Genomic DNA, 11,165 nt, shown 5'->3' on the forward strand with positions numbered 1-11,165 from the left:
TAAAGGGGCTTGTGTGTGTGTGTGTGTGTGTGTGTGTGTGTGTGAGAGAGAGAGAGAGAGACAGAGAGAGACAGAGAGAGAGAGAGAGAAAGGGGCTGCCTCCTTTAACCCAAGGAGGTGTTTGTCTCAGGCTCCCTTTTCCCTGTATGGAAACCTAAAGTGTCTCCCACCCATTCCCCAATCCTGCCATCCACCCTTGCTTTGGGTCAAGAAGCTTGCGCCTTTGAAATAGCAGACAGTGGGGCCTCAAAGCCTCAGGGGTGGGGGTGGGGGGATGAGGAGAAACGTGTGTTTGGGATGTAGCGCCATCCACCTCCTCTGTAAACACAGACAGGCTTTGCCACTGCAAAGCCTGTCCCCTGCTCAAAGCGCCCTGCTGTCACCCAGGACACTACTCTTGCAGAAGGCCAGCTAAGTATAAATTTGTCTTTGCTAAAACGTGTTGTTTAAACTGGCTGGAGCTTGGACCTGTAATGAAATAATGGAGTTCAGTTTTTAAAGTTCTACTTTCTTCTAAGAAAGGCAGAATTCTTTGGAAAGTTTCAGTTACCGAAGGGGTGTTGAACTTCGCACCATCCCTATGGGCAGTGGCAGCTACATCTAATGTTTGCCCTAAATTACGTCCCCCATCCCATCCCACCCAAACATAACTCTGTCTGGAACACGGAAGACAGGTAAGATGCTTAGCTTCCCTCTGAGTAGAGGAGAGGAGGAGTAGAGAGAAAATGGGAAGAGGAAGTGGTTTACCCTTTGATAAGTGTTCTTGGATGGAGCAGAGCTCCTTACAGGCATTTGGTCCTTCTCACTTGGGGGCCTTCTCTGCAGACTCTAAGTCACTCTTAGAAACTGCAGGTTAAATAAGGATTCCTGCTGGAAAATCTGAAAGAATATGAATGAGGTTCATTTGCAAAAGGGAGTGCAAGTTAATCATGTTGTTATGAACTGATGCAACGTGTAGTTATTTACAGTGTTTTTTAAAGTGACACAGGCGTCCCAGCTCTCCTTAGTTCCAGGGTGGAAGGACACTGATCGTAATATAGTGTTCTCTGTTCTGGTTAAAACACTAAAAATGATCAACTAGAGCAGGTGTATTTTATAAATATTATAGGGAGGTTTATTCTAGTTTATTTTAAATAAATGTCATTTGGATCTGATTTTGATAAAGTTTACTACTAAATATTATTTCGAAGTCCAGATTTCCCCTTTGAGTTTTTGTTTGTTTGTTTGTTTGTTGGAGAAAAATTAAAAGGAAAGAAAAGTAGGAAAATAAATTAGGTGGCATCTGAGGGTTTTTTTTCTTTTTTCTTTTTTTAGACTCTTAATAATAGCTTCATTTGGCTTTTGGTGACATGATTAAAACAGTCAGGCATATCCTTTTTTTTTTTTCAAACTCAGGATAACCTAACAGAAATAGAAATTTTCATTGCTTCTGTGAATACCAAATATTGAAATTCAATATTTAATTAGTGTTCTATACTAATACATTTTAATGCCTCGCACTGTCTATCTGAAAAGGAATTTTCTCTAAAAGAAACTTCCAATAATCATTGTGAAAGCATTATAAAAAGAGACATACATCTTTTTGTTTTAAAGACAATTGGAGATAGTTCCTGCAACACCAAAACTCAAAGGCATATCGGCAGAATTTGGGACAGAGAAATGGGAATGTAATTAACAGAGATCCTCTGAGTAAATGTGATAAGATTAACTGTGAATTAAGATATGTATATTAGCACATGCAACTTGGTGTCTGAAGGGTTGGTTTGGGACAGAACAAAAATATTCTCCGAGTCTCCCTGAAGTCAGGAGCCGGAGCCAAATGTTCCAAAGGCTTACACTGATACAATGAAAAGAGACAATTTGCTTGGAAGGCTGTGGCTAATTTATAACACAATGTCCAATGTCATGGTTAGTTTTGTTGCAGAAATTTGGCAGTTTAACCCAGAGTCTCAGGCAGCCTGAAAAGATGTGGGTGATTCTGGCTGCAGTATCTCCCGCTTGCTAGATGTTCCAAATGGTTCAAACAAGCCCTTTCATAGAGACGCGGGGCCAAGTGTGCTCAAAGGAATGAGGGGAAACAAAGGTGGCTCTGAAGTCATTTCCCCCGCACTGGGTCCAGCCATCCGGTTTCACTCTTTCCCCATTGAACGGGCAGAATGCAACAGGAAGAGTGGGGAAGAAAGAGAACAAACAAGCCGATGTGTTTGGGGAGAGAATGGAGAGAGCCTGGGGCACTGAGCTGCTAAACTTTCATTCTAGGTTTTCAGAAAGGAGTGAATGATGAATTATAGAAACCTGAAAGGTAATAAAATATGGGTCACTGAAGCGCTGAGGCCAAGTTCCTAAACCACCTGCAGAGACAGAAGGTTCTGGAAGTCAGTACGGCCCTGCAGTCTTCCAGGCAGACTCCCTGCCCAAAGCACAGAAGGGAACTGTTCAGAAGCTCACCTGTTGTTTTCCCTTGGCTTGAAGTCCTTCCCTGTCTGCAAGAGCCAGCGGCTGGATCTGTCTCCAGATTAGACCACGGAGGGGGGGTGGGGAGGGGGCAAAGGGGGGAGCGGGCAGAGGGGAAGAAAGGCAGTGTGAAGATTTCCCAGGGTGCAGTTAAGGAGACGGGAGCTGGGAGCTGGGAGGCCACTGCCTTCCTCTCCCGAAGACAAGAGGCTCTGACCTGGAAATAGTAACTCAGATGGTGAAGACTATCCTCATTAAACATGCAAGAATCTTCCCCTGTAACATTCTAAGGCTTTTTGGCTCAAAGGCTCAACCCATTTATATCTTACAAAGAAGAGTCCTAATCACTGGATTGGGGATAAAAGCCAGTCTGTAGCCTTAGCTATACTCATTTGAGCCTCAGTTTCCTCATCTATAAAATGGGAATAACAGTATTTCTCTCCTAGGGTTGTTATGAAGATTAGAAGGAAACATACATAAGGTGCCTTCCGCTGAATCCCTGGTACCTAGTAGCTGCTTAGTAAAATGACAACAGAAGTTCATGTTTATGCATTTGCTACATACCAGGCACCATGGAAAGACATGTCTTTTACAGTTTTCATTCAGACTAAGGCAGTGTCTCAGTTTTGTTTGATTGTGGTGAGAAGTAATAAGTGAGTTGATACCCATGAGGCCCTGAGAAGAATGCATAGCACTGTGTTAGCTGTTATTATTGTTTTATTAACCTCTGTTATGAGTTGATTGTGTCCCCCAAAATTCACATTGAAGCACCTCAGTACCTCAGAATGTGATCTTATTTGGAAACAGGGTCATTGTAGATGTAATTAGTCAAAATGAGATCATTAGGGTGAGCTGACAAGAGTAGTGTGCTTAAAATAAGCCATCTCTCTTCATCCCTGTCACTTGGGCACATAGATATTTGAGGGGATCTCAACCTGTTTAAAGAAAGAGCCAAATTGGCTTTGGAGAAAAGGATGAGGAAACGACCCAGGGCCGCCGTCCTACAGTACAGGAGGACTACACTTTGGCGAGTGGACAGACACAGAAGGATGGACCTGAGACCTGGGATTTTTCCTGTCCAGGAGGCTGTGGGTAGATGGGCGAGACGTGGAGAGTATGTGACTGCTTGAATGGGGCCGGTAGATGTGTGTAGAACATGGTCGAAGCCCATCCTTCTGGGAGGCCCTGGCCCCCGCCCTCTGCCCGGAAACCTCAGCCCAGTTCTCTCACTGTTGAGTTCTCTGTGCAGAGATGAACCTCTCAGAGGCCGTCTCAGACCACGCGCCCTAAAGACACCCCCCCACCCCCCACCAGGCGCAACCACTTCTGTGCACCAGTCACTGTCAGTCCTCTCGGCTTTATTCTCCATCGTACTTACCAACAGCTAAAACGGCCTCATTACTTACTTGCCTACTTATTTATACGTGTCTGTTTTCTTCCACAGTTCAGGCGGGGTCTCCACTGTATCCCACTGCCTTGAACAGGCTGGGCCCCGACTGGTGCTCAATAAATGTCTGAATGAATGAGTGCAGACGCCGCATCTAGACGGACTAACCGAGTTCACCGAATGCTGTCTGGTCTCACAGTCCTATGCCAGGCCCTTGAGAAAAACCGTGGGCTCCCTGCCTTCTAGTAATTTATAATCCACTTGAGGATATGAGGTACACACGTGGGCACACCTGCCCTGCAATATCAGGTTACCTGGCCTGGGTGAGCGGGGAGGCCTACGAGTGGGAGCCGGCGGAGGAAATCGGAGCTGCTGTGGACTAGCGCACCAAAGCGCCGGGGGGACCTCGTTAGAGCACAGCGTCCAGATTCATGAGCCTGCGATGGTTCCCTGTAGTCAAGCGCCCAGGGGATGCTGACGCTGCTGGTCTGAGGACAGCAGGGCTTTGCTTTAGATGTTTAGAAGAGGGAGCGATTGCTTGCCACCGAGGCCTGTGGAAGGAGGGCTTGGCAAGCAGAAGGGCTGGGTGGATTAGGGGTTGAGAAGGGCACGAGCAAAGCTGGGGGGTAAGGAGAGAGGGAACAGACCATGACAGCTGGAGTGGAGAATGGGAACAGGATGGAAAGATGAGGAGGGACGAGGGAGGGGGCAAAGAAGGGGTAAAATAGGGAACCCCCCAGCCCCAGCCACCACGATGCCATCCTCACTCTGCAATCTTCTCTTTTTCAATGCAGTTCCTAGAAGGATTGAGACACAGATACACTGCCTTCCTCTGCTCTGTCATTCAGTCAGAACATGTTTTCAGAAATGTCACAATCTAACATTGCCCAACAGGGCACTGTGGGGGCAGCCCAGCAAGCTCTGTGCAAGCTGAGGCCACCAAGCCCAGGGTTTGTGGGCAGATGTTCTGCTCTGGTGGCCAGTTCTAACCAGCTGGGATGGGTGGGTTTCCTTCCGATGAATACCCTCCCATTTGTGTTTTGCAAATCACTTTCATATCTGTTATCTCATTTTAGCCTTATGGTATCCCTAGGAGGTTGGGAGGGAACCTCCTCATTTTGCAGGCGAGGAAACTGAGGCCCAGAGGAAGTTGGGGCCAGCCCAGTATCACTTGATGCAGAGCCCAGACGAAGACAGGCGGGGATGAGCTGTTCTCCGTTTTTTTCCCCCTACACCACTTGCCTCAATGCTCATAGGTGTTAATGTGTGTGTACAGGATTAGGGACCAGCAGGTCTCCTGTCTGAGGGAGTCTGCCCAGAAGTTTGTGGAATGACGACCTCTTGGTCACCAGATCTCTTGTCAGGATGGGACCCCGTCTAGCCAAATGTTTGCTGGAATGCCAGGATATTCTAGAATCTCCTGAGGGTGGGCTTAGCCTCCATCAGATCCTCCCCTCTCCTGACCTAACGGCAGGGAAAGGGGTGCAGCTGTGGCAACTGGCACTGCTTCCCACATTGCATGGAGGCTAAGGTCAGGGCCAATTTCATGCGCCTTCTTCCCCTATTATGACCTTTGTTTCCCTGGCGCATGGCAGCTGCTTGTCTCCAGATGAGGAGACAGGAAGTATTATATTGTTGTTAATAACACTCAAGAAAAGCAATAACACCATTATTAGCTGACTTGATTCTGCCCGACTTTACCGGTGGATCCATTTAAAGTGATATAGGGCGTTTAGGACAGGCTTTCACTGGCTTTGGTAGAGCAGGGACTTGCCTGCATTTTTAGATTCTTGTACACTCATCAATAAAGCAGGATTCGTGCCTTTTATCAAAGAAAAGGATTGAGACTCGTCAGGTCTGAAATCCTGGGGTGCTGAGAGTGTCAGGGGTTAGGAGAGTAGTGCTGCGGGTACTAGCCTGGATCAAAACTGTGCCTCTGGCAAGGACTGGAGTGTCACCTTGCCCCCTGCTCTGGGCTTGGCTTGAGCCAGCTGGGCCACTCCCACGGCCTACTTTTTGGTCTCCTCCATTGCAGGCCCTGCTTGCTCTGAGCTGGTGTAACATTCAGGGCAGAGGGGCTGCTGCTGCTGGAGAGGCCCCCCTGGGATGCCCTCTGGGGGGCAGCTCTTCTCTGTCACCCCCTCCCCTATATTCTACCCCTAGGCCCGCAGTGGTTTGGCCTCAGGATATGTTCATGGGCCTCTGATGGTTTGCACCACACACATCACACTCAACAGCAATCACTCCAAACCCCCACCCCCCGCCATCAAACACTTCTTTGCACCAATATCTACTACCAACTTTATTCTGTGCTCTTTCTATCCTTTCACCTTGTTAATCTCTCCAGCTGCGCTCCCCATTATTACACACCGTAGCAATCCCAGCCCCAGGCCCTAAACTTGTCTCCACAAACCCACCCCCTGCTCTCCTGTTAACAGAACTCACCCTCTTCAGAATAATTTATTTTTCATTCGAGCTTACCCTTGCAACTTATCACTATACCATCTTCTACTCAAATGCAGCGCTTTTGCCAAGAGGACACCTGGTGAATGAAATTCTCTTATTGCCCCAATAAGAGATGCTAAATCTGGTCACAAGAAAGGCAGGCATCGTGAGCTGGACAACCCCCCACCCAAATGTGTCCTCTATGTATGGGCCCTTCCTATGTTTGTGCCCAGTTTCCTTTGGTGTCCCTTTTCCCTATCCTCACATCTATCTACCATCCAACTGTCACCTGGTGATTCTTACATATCTCGTATGTGTCATTAGGCCTTGGACAGGTGGAAGGGGCGAAGGTACAAGGGGTCCTGGGTTGGGTCTCAGGCCATGTGGTCTCTTGTAAATTCAGTGGAAGAGGACTGGACTGCAGATAGGTTCTCAGCCCTAAGTGCCCAGGTATGATTCCGTGTGCGTCACTTACCATGTCGCTCCCCCATTCTCACTCTCCTTGTCCCTTCCCCTCGGATGCTGCACGGATGTTGGACACATCTCCCCACCTTGAGGCTGCACCATGGCTGCACTTGTGTGGGAGACTGTACTGAGTGGGAGATGCTGTCTGTCGGGGCATTAGCTGGTCTTCCATGTTATGGCCTGATGGTCAAATCTTGATGTGTCCGGGTCCCTGTGATCATGGTCTAAACCAGAGCTGCCCCCGGATGCTCAGACTGAGGCAGCCTGTCCTGGGCGCGTGCTGTAGGGACGCCACTCAGGGGTCGTTCTGGCTGTGTCCCTGTACCTGGGGCCCAGGGGGGTGTCTGCCTAGAGCTTGGCCCCGCTCCCCACCCCATGCCTGTGCACGATGCCTGCAGCGCAGGACAGAGCTGGGCTGGGGAGAAACGGGGCAGGGGGTACAGGCCATGGGCCTTATTTCTGCTTTTCTCCTGGCCCCGCCATGTTAGGAATATCCCAGTCTGACCTTTCAGCTAGTACTTTCTTCTGAACACATGACCTACACCCCAACTTCTGCCAGTGAACACAGTATGGGACTACTCCTGCCCCAATTCTTCACAAAACGTAAGTCAGGTCAGGTCAGTCCTTTTCACTCAAAAGCTTTAGGAGGCTTCCCAACACACTTAGAATGAAACCCAGAGGCCCCCAAACCTCTCTCATGCACCTCCCAGAGCTTTTGTGCTTGTGGAAGCCGGCTGCCGCTTTAGAAGTCCAGTGACTTTGTGAGGGGGCCACATGGGCGAGAGGCCCTGAGACTACACGGGGGTCTACCTGCCTCATCCTGGGCCCGAGGTTACTCGGCTCCAACCACACAGGTCCGTGGTCCTTCCTGCAACACCAGCCTCATCCCTGCCTCGGCACCATCGCTCTTGCCATTTCCTCTCCTTGGAGCATCTTCCCCATCCATACCTCTGGAGGCTTCTTCTCCAGTGTCCTCTAATTGGCGCTGCCTGCCCTGACCCCCTAACACGTGACCATCACCCCTGCCCCTGTGAGCTTGGTATGCTTCCCCACTTAAAGTTATACATATTTTTGTTTTCGGGGCCTAAAACTTTGCCTGGGACGTATACAGTCCCGGATAAATGCTTATGGAGGGAAAGAAGGAAGGGAGGAAGGAAGAAGGGAGGGAGGGATGAATGAATCCCAGCCATCACGTCCCTTCCTCACCATCAGACGTTTCTTGCACAAAGAGTGATCTTTGCCACACTTCTTCTACAGATGCTCGTGCGACTTTGGGGGAAATAAATGTCTACAGTGGATATAGTAACAGACCCCTGTTCCCTCCTCTGTTCCTCTTTTCCCATTTGTGGGGGGCTCTCCTTGACCACTGTCTTTTCTTTCCTGGTTCATCGCACAGCCTCAGACGGATAGTGCTGTCTGCAGCCAGCCTCCTTTTATCACTGGATGCCAAATCCTGTAGGAGACGGACTCCAGCCTGCCCTGACGGTGGCTATCCCTTCTACTTTCTTCTGTGGACATGCGCAAGGCCCCACTGAGAGTCCGGGTGCTACACAGCCTCCCATTTCTCATTTTGGACTTCCCCCTGGGTCTATTATCTGGCTTGAGCAATTGCTTTCATGCTACAAACCGCGTTTGTTCACTTTTGCACCGGGGAGAATTTTGTATCCTTCGCTGGATGATGCCGTCAATAGGCATCTATCGCCAGTGCTCCTGGGTGGCTGAGAGCAAACTGCTAACCCTCAGGATCTTCAGAAATAATAAAATAATAAAAATAACAAGCTGTTAAGTTTGTTCTACCACAATATCTAATTGAAACATCTCCCAACCCTTTTTTGTGCATGACTCTTGTCTGTGTTTCCTAATTAGGAAAAATGTTTCCATGGGCTTGACTCACTGACCACAAGCAACAAGAAAAGCTCTCTTGCCCTTTGGGTAGGGGATGTGGATTTGGCTAGGTTTATCAGTATTAGGTTCACACGAATAAAACAGAAAATACAAAAAAAAAAATGTTCTTTTCCTCTCTTGTATAAGAAATCTGGGGCTAGGCAATGCCAGGTCTGCTATGGTGAGTCCCTCTAGCTTTTCATTCTACTATCTTAATGTTTGGCTTCCACTCTCAAGATCACCTCACAGTCCAGAATGGCTGCTGGAACTCCAGCCATTAGACCTGCATTCCAAGTGGTAGGACAAGAATGACAGAGGGCAAAGCAGCTCATCATCCAGCTAAATCAGCATCCTTTATGTAGTTTTCCCAGAGGGCTCATCTAATACCTCCACTTTGGTCTTATTAACCAGAATTTATTAATCACATGGCTGTACCTAGCTGCAAGGGATGCTAGGGAATGCAATCATATGTCTCAGCCCATTGTAACCCTAAATAAAACCAAAGTTCTGTTGCCAAAGAAGAAGGGGAGGTAATAGGTGACTGAGGATGAAGTGCTGATAGAGCAGGAGGAGAAAAAGGACAGCAAAGAAGAGGGGACTTCTGTGCTGTGGGGCTGCTGCCATGGCCCACACAGGTACAAAAAGAGCCAACCTTGGGGTGGTAGGTCTCTGCTCTCTCCTGCCCCTTGGGCTCCGCAGAGTCTCCCTGCCTGGTCTGCCTTGTTTAGCCTCCTCCTTTCTCAACTCCATCCCCAGCAAATTTCTGCCACTCTAGCTGCACTCAAGAAGCAGTTGCTACCCTCCAGAGCTCTTACTCCTGTGGGGTCATGTTACCTGTTTGTCTTGGATACATATCAGCCTCTCAGCTGCACTCAGTAAGGAAAGGGGCCCCAGTCTGGCAGCAGCAGCCCCTCCACTACCTGGCTTGGTTTTGATCATTGTTTTTGGTGACTGTTGGGCTTCCTGTGTTATATCCTCTTGTGTTTGTCCTATAGAAACAACAGCATAAGGCGACAACCTTGGAGGGATCCCCCCACTGAGTAGGGTTACACTCCCATTCTCAATCTTCTGGGTGTATTGCTTCTTAGACAGGACAGTAGGACCCACAAGTGGCTTTGGGGAGGCAGGGGATTGTGTGTCTCTGTCTCTCTCTGTCTCCCTGTCTCTACTCACCCTCACCCCCTATTCCCTTAGACCTTGAGGAATCTAAGTAGGATGGAAGGGGCTCCTGGAAAAAGAAAGATGGTCTCCACCTCCAGGAGGTGGCCTCAGGACAGCCAGTAAGGGAACCCTGGATATGTTGAAGTCCTAACCCCCAGTACCTCAGAATGCTACCTTACTGTATTTCCCCAAAAATAAGACCCAGCCAGACCATCAGCTCTAATGCATCTTTTGGGCAAAAATTAATATAAGACCCGGTCTTCTTTTACTATAATATAGGACCGGGTATAAGATAAGATAAGATAAGATAAGATAAGATAAGATATATAATACCGGGTCTTATATTAATTTTTGCTCCAAAAGACGCATTAGAGCTGATTGTCCAGCTAGGTTTTATTTTCAGGGAAACACGGTATTTGGAGATGGGGTCTTTACAGAGGTAATTGAGTTAAATTAGGTCATTACTATGGGCTCTAATGCAATATGACTATATCCTTCTACAAAGGGGGGACTCAGAGACAGACACACATGGAGGGAAGACAGTGTGGAGAGACACAGGGAGATGTCAGCCATCTATAAGCCCAGGGGAGAGGCCTGGTGGGAGATTCTCCCTTTACAGCCCTCGGAAGGAACCACCCTGCCCACACCGTGCTCTTTGACTTCTAACCTCCAGGACTGTGAGAACATACATTTCTGTTGTTTAAGCCGCCCAGTGTGTGGTACTTTGTCACGGCAGCCCTAGGAAACATACGCAGTATAGAATGGCTTTTCCAGGGAAACAACTCTGACTTGTTTCTAAGAGCATGTAGAGGCTCATAGCCATAAGGGAACCGGAGGTAAACAATAGGGACATTATTGTTTCTGCCCCCCATTTTCCAAGGAGAAGGCAAGACATGGGCTAAGACTCTGTCCCCCTCTTGGTCTGGCCCCAGCCCCCCACTCCCATTAGTTTAAAATTGAAATGATAAGAATTGAAGTTGCTTTTAATATTAGCCAAGTTTAATTTAGCTTAGAGTTGCTTGATCTGGGGCGAGGGGGTAGGTGGGGAGGGGGCGGCCTTCCGCCTAAAAGTCGATCTTCTGCGTGTCCACTTCTGCTGTTTGTAGCTCCCCAAATACGTCATTCTTTGTGTTGAAAAATAGGGTGCATGTGGCCTAGCAGAGCCAGACCCAGCCTGTCTCCGAGAAGCGGGGAAAGCTCACTCAGGCCTGGCAGTTAGCTGCAGGTGACAGTCCTGACCAGTCCGGGAGCCGATGAGAAGTTCATAGGCTGTTAATACACTGGAACCAATTGGTGAATGCGGGCTGAGTGTGCGGGGGCCCGCTGGGGCCACAGGTCCTTGGGAGAGCTTACACTTGTGCTGCCTCTC

Source organism: Rhinolophus sinicus, chromosome 17 (assembly GCF_057876585.1).
Source record: "Rhinolophus sinicus isolate RSI-liver-muscle chromosome 17, RSI-T2T, whole genome shotgun sequence".
Classification (NCBI taxonomy): Eukaryota; Metazoa; Chordata; class Mammalia; order Chiroptera; family Rhinolophidae; genus Rhinolophus; species Rhinolophus sinicus.